Source organism: Pelodiscus sinensis, chromosome 11 (genome assembly GCF_049634645.1).
Source record: "Pelodiscus sinensis isolate JC-2024 chromosome 11, ASM4963464v1, whole genome shotgun sequence".
Classification (NCBI taxonomy): domain Eukaryota; kingdom Metazoa; phylum Chordata; order Testudines; family Trionychidae; genus Pelodiscus; species Pelodiscus sinensis.
In genome coordinates, this window is record NC_134721.1 from 38,302,412 (window position 1) to 38,320,289 (window position 17,878).

A 17,878-nucleotide genomic window follows, 5' to 3' on the forward strand; every position below is an offset into this window, starting at 1 on the left:
TTAATAAATGCAAAATAATGCATATTGGAAAACAAAATCCCAATTCTATGTATAAAATCATGCAGACTAATTTAGCTGTTGCCTCTCAAAAGAGAGATCTTTGAGTCATTATGGGTAGTTCTCTGAAAACAACCATTCAATGTGCAGCAGAAGTAAAAAAACAAACAGAATGTTAGAAATCATTAAGAAAGGAACAGAGAATAAGACAAAGAATATCTTATTGCCTCATTATGCCCACATCTTGATGTGATCACCTCATCTCAAAAATGGTATCTCCGGATTGGAAAAAGTTCAAAAAAGGGCAACTAAAATTATTAGGGCTGCCATATGGAGAGAGATTAATAAGACAATAACTTTTTATCTTAGAAAAGGGACAACTAAGGGGGAATATAATAGAAGTCCATAAAATCATGAATGGTGTGGAAAAAGTGAATAAAAAGAGTTATTTACTCCTTCCCATAACAGAAGAACTAGGGACCAAAAAAAAATTAATGGATAGTGTGTTTAAAACAAACAAAAGGAGGTATTTCTTCACACAATGTACAGTCAATCTGTGGAACTCCTCCCCAGAGGGTCATTTGAAGTCCAAGGGTTCAAAAAAGAGCTAGATAAAATTCATGAAGGGTAAGTCCATCAATGGCTATTAGCCAGGATGGGCCAGAATGATGTCCCTAGCTTCTGTTTGTCAGAAGCTAGGAATGAGCCTCAGTATATTTACCTGTTCTGTTCATTCCCTCTGGGGCACCTGACATTGGCCACTGTTAGAAGACAGGACACTGGGTTAGATGGACCTTTGGTCTGACCAAGTATGGCCATTCTTATGTTCTTAAAGGATGTGACTACTGGGTATCACAGCACTAGCCTTAATGTAAGGATCTGCAGTATTTACATAGCTCATTGATACTAATTTTTTGTTTTCTTTCTTTCTGACCAAGGTCAAACATTTCCTTCTAAGTGGTTCATGAAACTGCAAGGAAATCAATTATTGGTGATGAATACCGCCTACTGTTTACATTAGTAATACAAAGGAGTAAAAGTTGCTCATTAAATGTATCTGTCAGAGGACTGTTCTCTGAAGGATGCTTACAGGAATACTATTGTCAAGCAAAACACGTTTTTTAATTGTAGCCCCATCGCTATATAGTAATATTGTTCCTACTCTTGGAAATGCTACTTTTGTCATTGGTCAGCCAACATTAGCCAGAGATATTGTTCTTTTGCATATGATCAAATCATCTGCCTGTTTTATTTCTGAATTTTAATTAAATATTAATTATAAACTATTAAATTGAGAGGCGTACTTCTATGAACTTTGTCAAGTTTATACCAGTTGAATTGACTACCTCGTCTTTACCTCAAGCCACCTCAGCCTTACTGAGAGATTAATACTTCTTTAGCAAAAGCTGAGAGATCTAAAACATGAGATCAGTATACGGCATGATTCCCAGGACCAGAGGTGCTCCAAGATTGGTAGGTTCAAAATGCAACTATTTATGAGAACTGAGTAAAATTCAGAATTTCCATTCCATGGGGAACTCCAATATTTCTATATTTGGTTTCTTCCTGAAACAGGATGAAGATTTGAAATTTATTGAAAAACTATTCTGAAACGTAAAACAGTCTGTTCTGACATTTTTGATTGAAATGAAACACTGAGATTCCTTAAATTGAATTATTTTGTTTTGTTGAATAGACCTAAATTCATTCTTTTCATATCATAACAACAATAAACTACAATGCCCTTGCCTTTTGGGAATTGTAATATGGCCCCATTCTCTATAGGCTGAGTTCCCTGGAGGACTACAGCATATCTCCAACAATAAAATGTGGATTCAAGCTTACTGCTCTGAGGTGAGTCTCAGGCTATGTCTAGATTGCAGGCATCTTTTGGAAGAAGCTTCTTTCAAAAGAGATCTTCCGAAAAATCTTCTTCCAAAAGAGCACATCCACACACAGAAGTGCATCAAAAAATCAATGTGCTTTTTCGACAGATAGCATCCAGACTGATTCGATGCTCTTTCGCATAAAAGGCCACCCAGAACCACTTCAACCAGGGCTTTAGGTCACTAGTTGCTTCCCTGTGCTGGTGCCTTGCAGAGACACACACTTAAAGGGTCTCCCCTGGATAGCTGTTTCTATACTGCTGCTGTGTGTTCACTACCTCTTCAAGGGACAGCAAAGCTCTTTCAGTGCATGCCATGGTTGCTCTGCTTTTTTGGATGGCACAGCTTTTCTCTTGGTGCCATGGAGCCAGAACTGCCTCTGGGCATTTGATGGCCCCACACTGCCATGCTGCAGTTTTTGCAGCACTTTGTGCCAGCTGCCTTCCTGGTTGTGCATGAGGTCGACCCTGAGTGCGGGAGCTAAATTATGGCAATCGCAGCCCACAGTGGAGAGGTATTTTTGGAGGCTGGACACCAGTTCAGACTGGTGGGACTGACTGGTCATGAAGTGGTGGGACGACCAACAGTGGTTCCAAAACTTCCTCATGCTGAAGGCCATCTTTTTGGAGCTGTGTGCCTGGCCTGCCCCCGCCCCCGCCCTCCGGAGACATGACACCCAGCTCACCACCACGCTGGAGAAGCATGTCGCAATCGCCATCTTGGTCCACGACGACCAAGCAATATGAGTTGCCATTAGATGTCCTAGGAAGTGGCCCTATGAAATCAATTTGGAGCCTGACCCAAGGTCCCTCTATAGGCTGGTGTTTTAGAGGTCCTTTTCTTATTTTGGGGTCAGGATTGTTCTGGGCACAACAAAGGCAGTTATTCACAAAAAGTTCAGTATCTGCAGATATTTGTGGCCACCACCCGACTGTTAATAGACATTTACAGTCTTCTTTACCCCAAAATGTCCTTGATCATGTGCAAGCTTAATTAACTCTTGTCTCAGTACTGAAAGTATGACTAATAAAGGCACAGATTTATTTTCCGGAGATTCCTTCTGTTCTTTGGCCATCATTAGACCAGTTGCATGTTTAAATATGTAGCTCTTATAATTTTTCTTCTGCACAAATTTTCTTATCTCATTGTCCAACTCCTGAAGTTTTACAATGTCTCTCATTTCATGTGAGGTAGCAGGTTGGTTGATAGCGGGTACCTTGTTCATGCCATTGTGGAATCAAGTATTGCTGCTCGCTTTGCCAATCTGTCCGCTTGTCTGTTTAACCGAGATATTTCCGCCTGGTTTCTGTGATGGACGTGGACCTTGAAGAGATACGTTTTCCCTTGGCGTTGTTGAACCTTTGGCTTTTTTAGAACCTCTGGCAGGAAAACTTGTATATGGTGGTGTGCACAATTTCGGGCTGGATGCAAAGGATCTGCGTGCCTGGTGCAAGCCTCTTCGTGCCTTGTGCACAGCTTTGGCATGCCATATGCATAAGTTGGTAATGAGCGCAAAGACTTCTGGCGGGAAACAAGTCCAGATCTTTCCACAGATTTCTGATGGTAATCTCCATTTTTGTTTTCCAGTCACTGATGACAATTGCCATTTCAAGTGTGCACCTTACCCAAATTCTGTACACAACAATTGCACTATAAACATTATGAAAGATCAACATTATAACATTAGAGTCCCTCTAACACAGTCGGTGGGCAACCAGTTTTGCATGGGGAAGTCCACTGTTGCTGCCCTTGTCATGGAGGCAAGGCACTCTCAGGCTGCAGACCCTGCATGGGGGGGGGGGTGTCCTGGAAAAGGGGTACCCTTGGGAAAGGGGGGTTGGGGACTATGGGGGGGTGAAGTGGGGGTGGGGAGGAAGCCCTGTCCCTGGGGGGGTACCATCCCGCCCTCACACAGCCCTGCTGCTGGGGTGTGTGTCTTCATAAGGGGTGCCTCCTGGGGTGTTTGAGAGGAGAGGAGAGGAGAGGAGAGGAGAGGAGAGGAGAGGAGAGGAGAGGAGAGAGGGGCAGGCACTGCCCAAGGGCTCTGGCACTCCCTCTCTCATTCTCTGTTTGTTTTGTGCGTTTGTCTCCTTCTGTAGGTTGTGAGGGCCACCAACTCCTTCCTGCTGCAGAAGGTCATCCACCTGGGAGACCTGGACCTGACTGTGGCTAGATTTGCTGCCCTGGGGTTCCCGAACTGCGCTGGAGCCATAGATAGAACCTATATACAGATCCGCACACTGGAGCATTGAGCAGCCCAGTATATTAATAGGAAGGGCTACTTCTCCATGGTGCTGCAGGCTTTGGTCAACCACCATGGACACTTCATGGACATTGTTGTCGGGTGGCTGGGCATTGCACACGATGCCCACATGGTTTGGAACTCTAGCCTGTACAAAAAGCTGGAGATGGGCACATTCTTTCCCTACTGTGAACTAGCAGCTGGGGACATGCAGATGCCATTGTGCATCATGAGGGACATGGCCTACCCCCTGAAGCCATGGCTTATGAAGCCTCATACTGGACACATGGACCGCAGCAGGGACCAATTTAATGCCCACCTGAACCGGGCCAGGACCCAGGTCGAGTGCACCTTTGGCTGCCTCAAGGTGTGGATCAGGTGCTTCCTGACCCGCCTCGAAGTGGGAGAGCACAACATCCCCGAGATGGTCGCAGCATGTGGTGTTCTCCACAACATTATGGAGAGAAAGGGGGAGGCCTTCCTCCTGGGCTGGGAAGCAGACGCTGGCCATGAGAGGCAAGCCTTCAAACAGCCGTGGACAGCTGCCATCTGCCAGGCCCATCAGGCCGGGATGTGCATCCAGGAGGACCTGAGGGAGAGGTTCTCTCAAGGACCCCAGTAACTTGCCCAGGGCCTCCCCAACAGGGGCCTCTGGATTGCTGCCTCATCCCTTTCCCAACACAACCCCTCTCCTGACCTCTCAATAAAAACATCTGTTTGGTTTCCAACAAAATGAAGTCTGCATTTATATTACATTAAAAAAAGGTGGCATGGGGGAGGGAGACTCAAAACCTGGAGGATGAGAGGGGGTTCAGAGTGGCTTGGGGGATGTCTAGATGTGCCACCTTGGGTGCAGGGACCTTGTCAGATTTGGAATTGGGTGGGTCCAGGGACCACAGGGGGGGGGGGGGAGAGCAGGAAGGAAGCTGCAGCGGGGGAGGGGACGGCAAGGGGGCAAGGGGAGGGGGCATATGCATCACGAGGGGAAAGGCATGGGCATCACTTGGGGAGGGGGCATGGGCATTGCTTAGGGAGGGAGCAGAGGCATTGCATGGGGGGCAGGGGAAGGGGGAATGGGCATAGCAGGGGGACAGGAGAGTGCTAGGCAGGAGGAGCAACAGCAGGCGGGTGTGCCATCATTTCTCTCGTGACAGCACACATGCTATCACACCACTCCATGAGCTGCTCCCAGGCATGGTTCTGCCACTCAGCTTCCTCGTGGATGTTCTGCACCAGGGTCTGCTGAATGTTGTGTAGGATGCTAACATGCTGGTGCATCAGGTCTTCCTAGTCCCTGGCATACTTTTGGGTCCTCTGGGCTGTGGCATCTGGCACAGGTGGCATGGTTCACCCCTAAGTCCCGACTGGTCTGGCTGTAGAGAACCCAAAGAGGGAGAGGCGGTCAGTCATCCCTGCAGACACTGTCCCTGCGGCCGTGACCTCCTCTGTGAGCAGCGACCAACAGTCCTCGGGCCAGGGGAGGAGGATGTCTTGGGAGCAAGGCCATCTGCGGGCTGCACAGCAGGCCCTTCCTCCTAGGGGAACCAAGGTGCCTAGGAGACCATGCCGCCCATTTTCCACCCCTCCCCTCGGCCCACAGACAAGCAGGCAAGGGAAGTGTCCAGCCACAGTGGGATCCACCTATGGGCAGCAGAGGAGCTGGGAGCAGCCTGGCCCTCCCTGGGGCCTGCACACATATCAGCAGTTTGCAGCACTGCCTGTGGGAGCACGTGTGAGCATGCCCGCGTGCTGTATGCAGCACTCCTCGGGTTGTCGTGCCTGCACCCTTGTGGCTAGGCTGCTTCCCTAATCCTGTGTGACATTTGAGAGCACTCACCTGAAGATCCCTCCTCGGCATCAGATGAGGTTTGGAAGATGTCCTGGCTGACAGGCACCAGCTCCAGGGACAGGGTGACAGTGTCCATCTCCTCCTCTTCCTCCTGTTGCTGGCCCTGGTCCTTCTCCTCCTTCACCATGACCACCGGTCGGGCAACAATGGGGGGTCTCAAGGCCAGAGTCCATGATGATGGGTGGGGAAGACTTTTTCCCACTCGCCAGGAATTGGTGCAGCTTCTGCTAATGGGACAGGTGTGGGGTCCTGCCCCTGAGCGCAAGTTGCATTCTCTGGCCCTCACGGGTCCCTGGCGGAGCTCCTTTACCTTACTCCTGACCTGTTCCAAAGTCTGGGGTGGGTTTCCACACTCCACCAGGGTCTCAACCATGTGCTCAAAGATGTCCACGTTATTGCGCTTGGAGCAGAGATCCTGCAATGTCTCTTCCTCACCCCACAGCTCGAGGAGGAACAGGATCTCCACTCTGGACCAAGAGGGTGCCTGCTTCTTGGTCCCCGTGGGTGGGTCCTGGGACCCCTGGGATTGCTCCCTGCAAGAGCCTGGTGTCATGGGGGGCTTGTGGCTCCGCCATGAGTGGCAAGGCCTGTGGTAGAGCAGTCACACAGTCAGGGTGCTGCTCTCAGGCTGGCTTCCTGCCACAAGGCTTCTCCAGGGTACCTGCAGCTTTATGAGCTGGCAGGAGACAGGAACTATAGAGTTGTAATTAGTATGGACGGAGTGTAGGGCACCTGTGTTATTTCCTGGAGGCCTCTTCTTTCGCAAGAAAACCCTTTTTCGGAAAAAGGCTTCTTCATTATAGAAAGAGGATTACCAATGCCGGAAAAACACCTCTGTTCTTTCAATTTACTTTTGAAAAAACACAATTGCAATGTGGACGTAACTTAGGTTTTGTCGGAAAAACGGCCGTTTTTGCAACAAAACTCTGTAGCGTAGACACAGCCTGAAACCTTGATAATTCAGAATGATGGAAGTGTTGTCTGATAGACTCCACAGCCAGCCAAACTAATAAAACAGCCTGAGGAGTAAAAGAACACTCTCTCATCTTAAAAGGACATTCGCTTCAAAACATTAGAAGCACACTACATGTAGAGGGAACTAAGTAGTAAGGCTAGTTGAATGGAACTAGGTTTTCATTTTTATAAATGTGTATTCCTGTTTGATACCTGTCTGAGGGCGCAAGAATTGATCAAGAAAGAGAAACTGGTCTTTGCTGCTAAATATACTCTGGAAAATATTTCTTCATAATGGTATCTCTACATAATTTATTGCAAATTGAAATTCCTAAACAAACTGGTAAATAATTTATCCGCACTGAATACATAGTGATGTCAAGCATTAGAAAAAAAAATCTAGTTAAACAAGCTTAGCATACCTGAAATGCTGAAACTATTTCTTATAATTCATGTCCACACTACCACATACATCAGCAAAACTTATGTTACTCAGAGGTGTGAATATTATACACCCACATACATCAAGTGACACAAGTTTCACCTACACGTGTACAGTGCTATGTCAGCAAAATAACTTCTGCCAACATAGCTCCTGCTGTTTGTTGGGGGTGGTTTAATTATGCCAACAGAACAGATCTCCCCTGTCAGCAGAGAGAGGCTATGCAAGAATTCCTACAGCTGATCGACACAGCAGTTTTATTGTAACTCTCTAGTGCAGGTATATATGGAAATGTTACATTTCTTTTCATAGTAGATTGTGGTAATGTCTGGTAAAACTTTTTTTTTAATTGGTGACCACTTAAGTAAATGTTATTCAAAACAATAAATAATCCAAGAAATAAGGAAAAAATAGTATGTTAGTTTAATCTCAGATAGCCGGACAAATACTGTCGTAATTCCCAATTCCTCTGTTCCAGCCACCATAGATCAGAGTTTCTGGCCAGTACTATAAAACTGCTTTATCTAACAAGTTGTCAAACTTTACAATTTCCATGATGGCAAAACATTAAACATTGAGATTAAAAAACATTAGAAGACTGAATATATGACAGAGGTCAGTTTCGATTGACTCAAGTGACTGTTGCAAACAGCGGCAGATATAGGGCAGGGCGAGTGGGGCGGCTGCCCCGGGCCCTGCGCTTCAATAGGCCCTGCGCCAGCGCCGGTGTTTTTAGATTACATCACATCTCTCACCCACTTCCCTGGGGAGCCAGCCTCCCGCCATGTTTGTGCTAGGTTAAGAGCAAAGCTGAAGCGCAGACACAGCCCCCGGGGTCAGCCACCTCTTTCTCTCTCACAGCCACAGGCTCCCCTCCCAGGCTGCCGGTTCAACTCGGAAGAGCAAGGAGGGGAGCAAGGAATCTCCTGTGGAGCGTAAGAGAACACATCGCCTGCCCATGTGTGGCTCATCACAGCTAGCCCCGGGGCAAATGACTGCTGGGATCTAGAACGACATCCCCCCTTACACACACACACGATCAGGCCACCTGAAGACACCCGAATGCAGGGCCATCACCCCTCCCCAGTTCGCTCTGTCGCGCCCGCCACTGCCCTGCGCGCCGCGCCTTTCGGAGAGTGGCGAGCGCTGGAGGGGGTGTTGCGATGTAGCTCATCACCGTGGCTGGGAGGGCGGGGGGCCAAGGAGCAGCAACGCGCCCATTTTTAAGCAGCTGAAAGCTCCCCAAAGCGCCCATCCCGGCAGTTTTGGGTTACCCGGGTTATAAACATGAGACACTGCCGAGGGGGGAGGGAGCCCCCGGTGCCCAGAGCAGAGCCCCAGGACATGGGGAAGGGGAGGGCGGCCGATGGCACTTACTGCAGCGTCTGTGCTCAGCCCTCAGAGCCCCAGCAGCAGGCAGCAGGCAGCCAAGCGGCTGCAGCCACGCGGAGCGGCGCTGACATAGCCCAGCCAGGGCTGAGCCTGCGGAGCAAGCCCGCCTTGTGGCGGCCCTTTCCCCGCTGCTCCGCCGGGCAAACTTCTCCCAACTTCACTTCTCCCGGCCCTATTTTGCCCCCAAAAAAGGCAGGCGGGCGGTATCCCTCCGCCGCACTCTAACCTCGCCAGGCTAATGGGCAACCTGGAGAGAGGGCCTGTCCTGGGGCAGGCCTGCTGAGAGCCCCTGTCAGGTTAGCTTTGCTTTAGCAAGGGTTTCCTTCCCTGCTCCACGGGCGGATGCTTGTCAAAGCCCACCTAGGATCACAAGATATGAGGGTCAAAACTAGATATGAGGACCTGGCTACTCTGTTTCAGCCAAAATTACAATATAATTAATTGAAAATTTGTAATTATTAATGCAGAATTTTGTTTAACAATGAATTACAATATAATTAAAATAAAAATTATCCAACTAAATTAAGTTTCTATCAAATTTATCCAAATCACATTTAGTATGATAATAGCCTTCAATCTGCGCATTTGATGTTTTCTATTTTTTCTCCAAAGGGGGCCCCGCAAAATTGTGCTGCCCTAGGCCCCGCAAAACTCTCATCCGCCCCTGGTTGCAAATGACTGCAGAATTGCACAGTAGTTCAATTTTGTTAAAGCAGTATAAAGACCTAGACATATTTAAGAGGGATTTAACAAAAAGGAGAAACCTGTTTTTATGCAAAAGCATTTTTCCTCACGAGGATCTGTATAGGCCATACATTGTAGAAAGCTTCTTTTCCCTCTCTCATTTCTTGAAACTACTTTACTGCTACCAAGATCTTATCTCAACATGTTTGACCTTCATGTAAAAATGAGATGATTTTCTATTAGCGCTGTACTCTCCAGAGATTAAAATCCTGCATTGCATAGCAGTAACTAGATTTTTCTTATTCAATAATTACTTCCACAGATCCATGCTTCTTGGAGCTGTATTTCTACAACCCATTAAAAATTGTAAGGCAATGCACAAAGACCCATTCCACATCATATAGCCTTTTGTATGTCATACTGTTTGTATACCATATTGCTATATCACTAAAACACAAATACAATACAATGGAGAGGTCTTGATAAGAACTCACTTTCAAAGAGTGAGTTTATATAATACTGTTGAGCAGAAAGACTGTTAGCTACTCTAGACTCTCATTTATTTAACAAGAAATCAATAGCTGAGAGATCAATACATTACATTTAAAAAAATCACTAAAAATAGTTTATATAAGAAACATAAAAGCTAACTGCAAAGGACTATATCTCTGAATTAACCAAGGGGCAGGACCTCCTGGCACAAGCTTTAACACGTTTGGAGGTTATGGGAGATGTATTGGCAGCTGTCCAATCCAGGAAGGTGATGCAATCAAGAAACATTCAGAGTTAGTGTATTCTCATCAGCAGTATCTATAGGGATGGTGTTTGGAGCCACGGATAAAAATTAAAACTATTTATTCTTTCCTCCTGACCCCACTCAACCAAGCAGTGGCCCTGAAAAAGGGTCAGATTTGTGGAGGTTCTTTTGAATCACACTGCAGTGTATTCGCAACCCAAAAAATAGGAATTGTAGTTAAAATGTGACTTTTGTGATAAAGAAGCCATCACCTTAAAACTGCTATTTCAGAGGATTTTTGGCAGAGGGCTGGCTTTATAGCACATTTTACACTTCATTTTTCTGACATCTGATTACAGCTGGTTTTAACTGATCAGATCCCCCAAACCTCTTAAAGCAAAGGGATTATGCAACAAGAAGTCTCATCAATTTGATGAAATGTTATTAAATAGGACCATGAATCTTCCCTTATCCAATACTCTTAAAATATTTTTGAACTTCTGTTCAGTCACAGTTCATAAGGGACACAAAACTTGTTTCTTAAATGTATTTTCCATGTCTTACTAAATTTTTTATTACAAAAAGACTACATTAAAGTTGCCATCTATGCTTCATAATTTATCAATAACTCAAGTTTTAATAACTTAGTAAACATTGTAACTTTTTTCCTGATAATTAAGTGAAGAGCTCTACTCCATTTTACCTTCCTTTGTTCAGACATTGAAACCTTGATTAATGGTTTTTTATTTTAAAAAAAAGTATTGTAACAATAAATCTTATTATGAATTAATGATTCATTCCTTATGATCTAATAAGATATAACCAGGTTTACACAGAATACAAACCAAGTGTTTAAGTTTTGAAATAATTTGGATAACTTTTCCATTTCTATGTGTATCTACACTTATATTTGCTGTTATATCAATATATGAATACATGAAAGGCTCTTCGGGGTATTTTAAATGTCACTAGTGTGAGGGTTATTATACTGGTTTGTTATTCTAGAATCATAGGGCTGGAAGAGACATCAGGAGGTCACTGAGTCCATCCCCCCGTCCAAGGCAGGACCAACCCCAACTAAATCATCCCAGTCAGGACTTTGTCAAGCCAGGACTTAAAAATCAATAAGGATGAAGATTCTATCACCTCCCTAGGTAACCCATTCCAGTGCTTCACCACCCTCCTAGTGAAATAGTTTTTCCTAAAATCCAACCTAGATTTCCCCTAATAAAAATTGAGACCATTGCTCCTTGTTCTGCCATCCATCACTACTGAGAACAGCTTCTCTCCATTCTCTTTGGAACCTCCCTTCAGGTAGTTAAAAGCTGCTATCAAATCCCCGTCCCCCCACCCACCCCCCACTTACTCTTCTCTTTTGCAGACTAAACAAGCCCAAATCCCTAGGCTTCTCTCAATAGGTTATGTACTCCAGTCCCCTAATTATTTTGTTGCCCTCCACTGGACCCTCTAATGTGTCCACATCCTTTCTGTAATTGGGGGCTTAGAATTGGACATAATACTCCAGATGTGGCCTCACCAGTGCCAAATATAGACACTTCCCTAGATCTGCTGGCAATGCTCCTCCTAATGCACCCTAATATTCCATTAGCCTTCTTGGCTGCGAGGGCACACTGTTGACTCATATCCAGCCTTTCATCCACTATAATCCCCAGGTCCTTTTCTGCTGAACTGCTACTTAGCCAGTCGTTCCCCAGCCTGTGACAGTTCTGTGGATACTTCAATTTGTCTATGTCACTGCCTGTCCTCCTAGCTCAGTGTCAACTGTGAACTTGCTGAGGGTGCAATCCATCCCCTCATCCAGGTCATTGATAAAGGTGTTGAACAAAACCAGCTCTAGGGGCTTGAAACTGATTGCTAACCAGACATCGAGCCTGACAATCTAGCCAGTTTTCTATCCACCTTATAGTCCATTTATCTAATCCATACTTCCTTAACTTGCTAGCAAGAATTATGTATCTAAAGCTTTGCTAAAGTCAAGGTATATCACATCCACTGACTTCCCCAGTCCACAGAGCCAGTTACCTCATCACAAAAGGCAATCATGTTGATCAGGCATGATTTGCCCTTGGTAAATCCATGTTGACTATTCCTGATCACTTTCCCCTCTTCCAAGTGCTTCAAAATGGATTCTTTGAGGATCCCCTTCATGATTTTTCTGGGGACTGAGTGGATGCTGACTGGTCTATAGTTCCCTGGATTGTCCTTCTTCCCTTTTTAAAAAATGGGCACTACATTTGCCTTTTTCCAGTCATCCAGGACCTCCCCTGATCTCCACAAGTTTTCAAAAATAATGGCCAAAGGCCATCTGCCAACTCCCTCAGGACCCTTGGATGCATTAAATACAGCCCCATGGATTTGTGTATGTCTAACTTCTCTAAAAAGTTCTTAACCTGTTCTTTTTCCATTGAGGGCCGCCTATCTCCTTTCCATACTGTGTTGTCTAGTGTAGTAGTCTGGAGGCTAACCTTGTCTGTGAAGTTAGAGGCAAGAAAAGCATTGAATACTTCAGCTTTTCCCACATCATCTGTTACCTCTGTCATCCAGAAAGGATCTCACATCCTCCCTGTTCACCCTCTTATTGCTAACATGCCTGTAGAAACCTTTCTTGTTACCCTTCACGTCCCTTGCTAGCTGCAATCCCAATTGTGCTTTTGCCTTCCTGATTACTCCTCTGCATTCTCAAGCAATATATTTATACTCCTCCCTAGTCATCTAAGTTTCCACTTCTTGTAAGCTTCCTTACAAGCTCATCAAAGATTTCACTGCTTCATTAAGCTGGTTGCCTACCATATTTGTTTTTCTTACTGCGCATCGGGATGGTTTGTTCGTGTGCCTTCAATAAGGCTTCTATAAAATACAGCCAGCTCTCCTGGACTCCTTTCCCCTTCATGTAAACATCCCAGGGAATCCTGCCCATCAGTTCTCAGAGGGAGTCAAAGTCTGCTTTTCTCAAATCCAGGGTGTGTCAGCAACCTTTCAGAGGTGGAGTGCCAAGATTTGACTTATTTACCTCTATGTACGGGTCCAAGTGCTGGTGATACTTTTAAAAGTCAATGACAGTCCTACTTACAGCAGCTTAATTAATACATACATTAGATGCAGATCTTACCTTTTAGTGCAGGAGTCGTCAACCTTTTAAAAGTGGCGCATGGAGATTTAACTTATTCATGGATCTTTGTGCCAGGAGAAGCGGGGGGAGGGGAGGCCAGGGCAGGCTGGGTACGGTGACATTATTTTCTGAACAAGCTACAGCTAGTAAGAATGGTTTAATTTAAATTATGAAACAGATTAAGTGTTTTTACTTTCTCGTGTTAGTTCATCAAACTTCATTTAAAATAAAGTAAACATATTATGTCCAACACAAAAGGTTTCAATATTTTCTTTATTTATGACAGGGATGGGGAACCTTTTTTGGGGTTGAGGGGTCACTGACCCACAGAAAAATCAGTTGGGGACCACACAAGTGAGAAGCAAAAAAACTCCACCCAAAACCCCCAACGCTCACTGATGTGGCTGCAACTGAGACACCTCACTCTGGTGTCCCAGCCTCACAGGGTGAGGGGAAGGAAAGAGCAGGACTGAGGTTCAAGGCTTCCCAAAGACCAGATTTACTTTTCTGGGGTTCCGGAATTAGTGGATTTTATGGACCTTCTTAGGCTCTGGGGTAGGGACAAAAATGAGGGGTTCAGTTCATGAGACAGGGCTGCCAGCAAGTAGGATTGGGATGGGGTACAGGTTCTGGGAGGGAGGTGGGGTGCAGAAGCAGGCTGGGAGTAGGGTCTGGCCAGGTGGACGGAGCAGGAGCAAGGGTGCAGGGTGTGTCCAGGAGAGAGGGCATGAGGGGGAACTTGCCTGGCTTCATGTCTCCTTGCAGTAAAGGCCACAGCCACTCTGTCCCGGCTGCCCCAGAGAGAGGCACTGCTGCTGGGGCCCACGTGGTCTAGGCCCAGCCCTGGAGGCCCTGCTACTGTTGTTGACACAGTCTGGGGCTGCCCCAGAGGCCTCACTGTCACTGTGGTCTGGGGCTGGTCCCGGAGGCCCCAAGGCTGAGGCCCACGTGGTCTGGGGCTGGCCCTGGAGGCCGGAGGTGCCACTGCCTTGACCACACAGCCCCGGACCACGTGGTTGCAGCACTGGTGCCTCCAGCCTCAGGGGCTGGCCCTAGACTGCATGGCCGCTGCAGCAGCACCTCCGGTCCCCGCCAAGGCACCACTGAGGAGCCTCAGCCCCAGTGCTGCCTCCTTCCACTGCAGCCTAGCCTGCCGCAGGGATGAGGGAGTGTTCTCCAGTGGCTGCGCGGGGGAGGATTGGTGGGGCTGAGCTCACTTCTGTGTGCTGCTGAAAATTGGCTTTTGTGCCATAGGTGGCACATGTACCATAGGTTGCTGACCCTTGTGCTAGGGGGCAGGGCCTGGAACTGCCTTGTGGACCAGATCAAAACCCTAGGTGTGCTTGATCTGGCCTGCTGAGAGGCTTTTGCCCACCCCTGGCCTACGCTGTCCTCGATCTTCCTCTTTCTTCTAATGTATTTGTAGAAAGTTTTCTTGTTACCCTTTATGTCTCTAGCAAGACTGAGCTCTTTCTTGTGCCTTTGCCCCTACGCACTTGTGTTATTTGATTATATTCATCCTTTGTAATTTGACCTAGTTTCCACTTTTTATATGACTCCTGGTTATGATTGTTTGACCTAGCTCTCTCTATATATTGATCACGTTTTCCAGTATCTGAATTACTTGAGTTGCCTTTTTCCCTAGCACCTCTGAATTGCTCAGAATTAGAAGTAGTTTTGTACATATTAGTACAGGTTGAACCGCTCTAGTCTGGTACTCTCTGATCTGACAATATCTGTGATCCAACATGATTTTAATTTGTCAGATGTCCATTTATCATGGGTATGGCCCAGTTTTCCACGGTCCCATAAAGTTTGTTTACAACCACCAGTCTGGCTGCCAGTGTTCTGTGTTAGCGACGAGGAGTCCTGTGGCACCTTATAGAGTAACAGATTTATTGGAGCATAAGCTTTCATGGGTAAAGACCCACTTTGTCAGATGCACAGTGTTCTGTGTTATTATTCAGCTCTAATTTACCCCTAAATGTCTTCCAAGAGCCCAGTAAGCAGTGAAAGTGCTGGTAATACTGCTAAACGTAATCATGATTTTATGATTTATCTACTTATTTTCTTGTGCCAGTACAGTAAAATTGTGTAACAACGGTAATACTTTGTTATGAAGACAGCTGATAAGTGTTGGCTAGGCATAAGCTTATATAGGGTATGTCAGTACAATCAGAGATTATTAAGTAGCATTGTAAGCACTGTTCCATTTATTTGCTTCAGTGAAATAAAACACACTACTTCCTGTGGTTTGGCAAATTCTCTGGTTTGGCACCAGTCAGGTCCTCAGGGTGCCGGACTAGAGAGGTTTCTACCTATACTGCATATAATTTTTGTCTCTGTGGTCTATGATGTGATACTTGTGAGTAAGCAGTTCAAATTCCCTCTTTCTCCCTTTTGTGCCAGCATATCACATTGCAAGCTCATCTTTAATTTACTGTTCTTTGCCAACCATAGCTGTTTCTTTACCTTGCTGCTTTCTAAGGAATGCTTTTTCCTCCCTTTCAATATCTGAGCATTTCATATATTACAGTCCCAGTTGCCTCTAAACTTTTACTGTAATTGGGTAGAAAATTCAGAACAGTATTTATTGCTGCTAAGCAATGCTGCTATATTATTCTCTCTGTGTTTTTTTACTTGTTCCTAATGACAGAAAGTGTCTGATGACAAAAATAGACCAATACCAACTACTGGTTTAGTTGGAATGATAAATAATAACGGGAGCCCTTGTTAAATTATATAACCAAACTTCTGGCACACATTTATTTTTAGTTATCTTTAAAACAGGTCTGTCACCATTTCTGTGTATGCTTTGCATTGGGTAGGCTAACCACAGGCACTTGGATACTTTGCCTTAAAGTACAAAGACATTGATGAAAAGAAAAAGTTACAAATTTAACAACAAAGTAAATTATAAATGAGGGAACAGTTTTTGCTCAGTAATTTCATGAAACGTCCTAAACGTTTTATCACCTTACAAGAATTAGACCCAAATTTAACTTAGCACCTTCTTAAGTCTTGTGTATGTCAATGGGGCTTAAACATGGGACTAACATATAAACTTCAAACCCCAGATTTAATAAGGTAATAAGAAGACAATACAGTACATTTAATTTACCTTTATTTTATAAATGAACAAGACAAAGCAGATAAACTTATAGAAAATGAAGCTACTCTCTTTCAAAAACAGTTTTTTAATGTTAAAAATATCCTAATACAATAGTAGTTGATAGACTTCACAAATAAAGGTCAGGAGGGTGTGGGATGGGGAGGCTGATAGAAGCCTCCTTGCAGGAGTAGACGGGGCTGTGGAGCGGCATCTATGAGGTCCCCAGTGCTCCCATGGGGCGCAACAAGGGGGTAATGGGGAGGAGGATACGGCCAGTCTGGGTACCATGGTGGTTGGTAAGGTCCTTCGCGGTACTGATGATAGTGACTAGATTCTATAGGGGAGGAGTGCTGTGAGGAAAAAACCACTCCTCTGGTCGTATTCGGCAAGTCTGGTGAGTTCATGCAACAATTAAGGTCTAATGTGGCCTGGAGGTGTGTAAGGCGAAAAAGGCATCGGACAAGGTTCCCTTGAGAGTGGGAGGGAACTTGTGTGGCTGTTATTATTATGAGGTGCCGGTGAGGCATGATCAGCTGTGGTTGGCTCAATGCGATGAGCCTACTGTAGTGCCTCTGCCATAGCCTCTGAGGGAGGAGGCATCTTTGTTGACGTAGGCACACTGCAAAGTGGCACTGAGGACTTGTGGGGCTGCTTCACTTCCAGTTCCGAGCTCTTGTCTGGTGTTGGGTCCTGATGTACTGCTTGCGGAGATGGTGGGGTTTGCCGGTGTAACTTCTGCTGCGCCAAGGATGACCATGCCAGCCCCGGGTTAATGTGGGCTGCCTATGCAATGGTGCCTGTGTAGGATCTCAGCACTGATAAGCCAGAAGTTGCATCTCCTGTGCTCACTGAGGCAGACAGTTAGGGAGAAGCTGCCCCTTTCCTCAGCTGGTCTCCTGGGGTTGGAACTGACTGTGGATCTTCTGCCAACTATAACGCTTTCTCAAATAGTAGCATTCAGAGCTGAAGCTCCCAATCCTTCTTAGCCCTCACTGTAAGGTCGAAGCAGAGGACACATTTTTGGGGTGCAAGTGACTCTCCCAGACAAAGTATACATAAAGGTTGTGCCTAGACTGGCCAGTTTATCTGGAAAATCACCCGCTTTTCCGGAAAAACTTGCCAGCTGTCTACACTGGCAGCTTGAATTTCCGCAAAAGCACTGACTTCCTACTGTAAGAAATAAGTGCTTTTTGCGGAAATACTATGCTGCTCCCATTTGGGCAAAAGTCCCTTTTGTGCAAAACTTTTGCGCAAAAGGGCCAGTGTAGACAGCTCAGATTTGTTTTCCACAAAAAACCCCTGATCACAAAAATGGCAATCGGGGCTTTTTTGCAGAAAAGCGCGTCTAGATTGGCCAGGGACGCTTTTCCGCAAAAGGTGCTTTTGCGGAAAAGCATCCGTGCCAATCTAGACACTCTTTTCCAAAAATGCTTTTAACGGAAAACTTTTCCGTT

The 17,878-nt window shown here is 45.8% G+C and overlaps 1 protein-coding gene and 1 long non-coding RNA gene across 18 annotated transcripts in view; one reads left to right on the top strand and one right to left on the bottom strand.

The window, feature by feature from the left end:
* The window catches only part of LOC142830958 (uncharacterized), a 33,738-nt gene extending 27,518 nt beyond the window's left edge, over positions 1 to 6,220 (top strand). Inside the window, exon 3 of the long non-coding RNA XR_012906527.1 lies at positions 3,983 to 6,220. This is a non-coding gene — a long non-coding RNA (uncharacterized LOC142830958). The remainder of the gene's footprint in view (positions 1 to 3,982) is intronic.
* Positions 1 to 17,878, bottom strand: part of LOC102448489 (plasma membrane calcium-transporting ATPase 2) — an 858,088-nt gene that overhangs the window by 365,718 nt on the left and 474,492 nt on the right. The window lies entirely within an intron of this gene.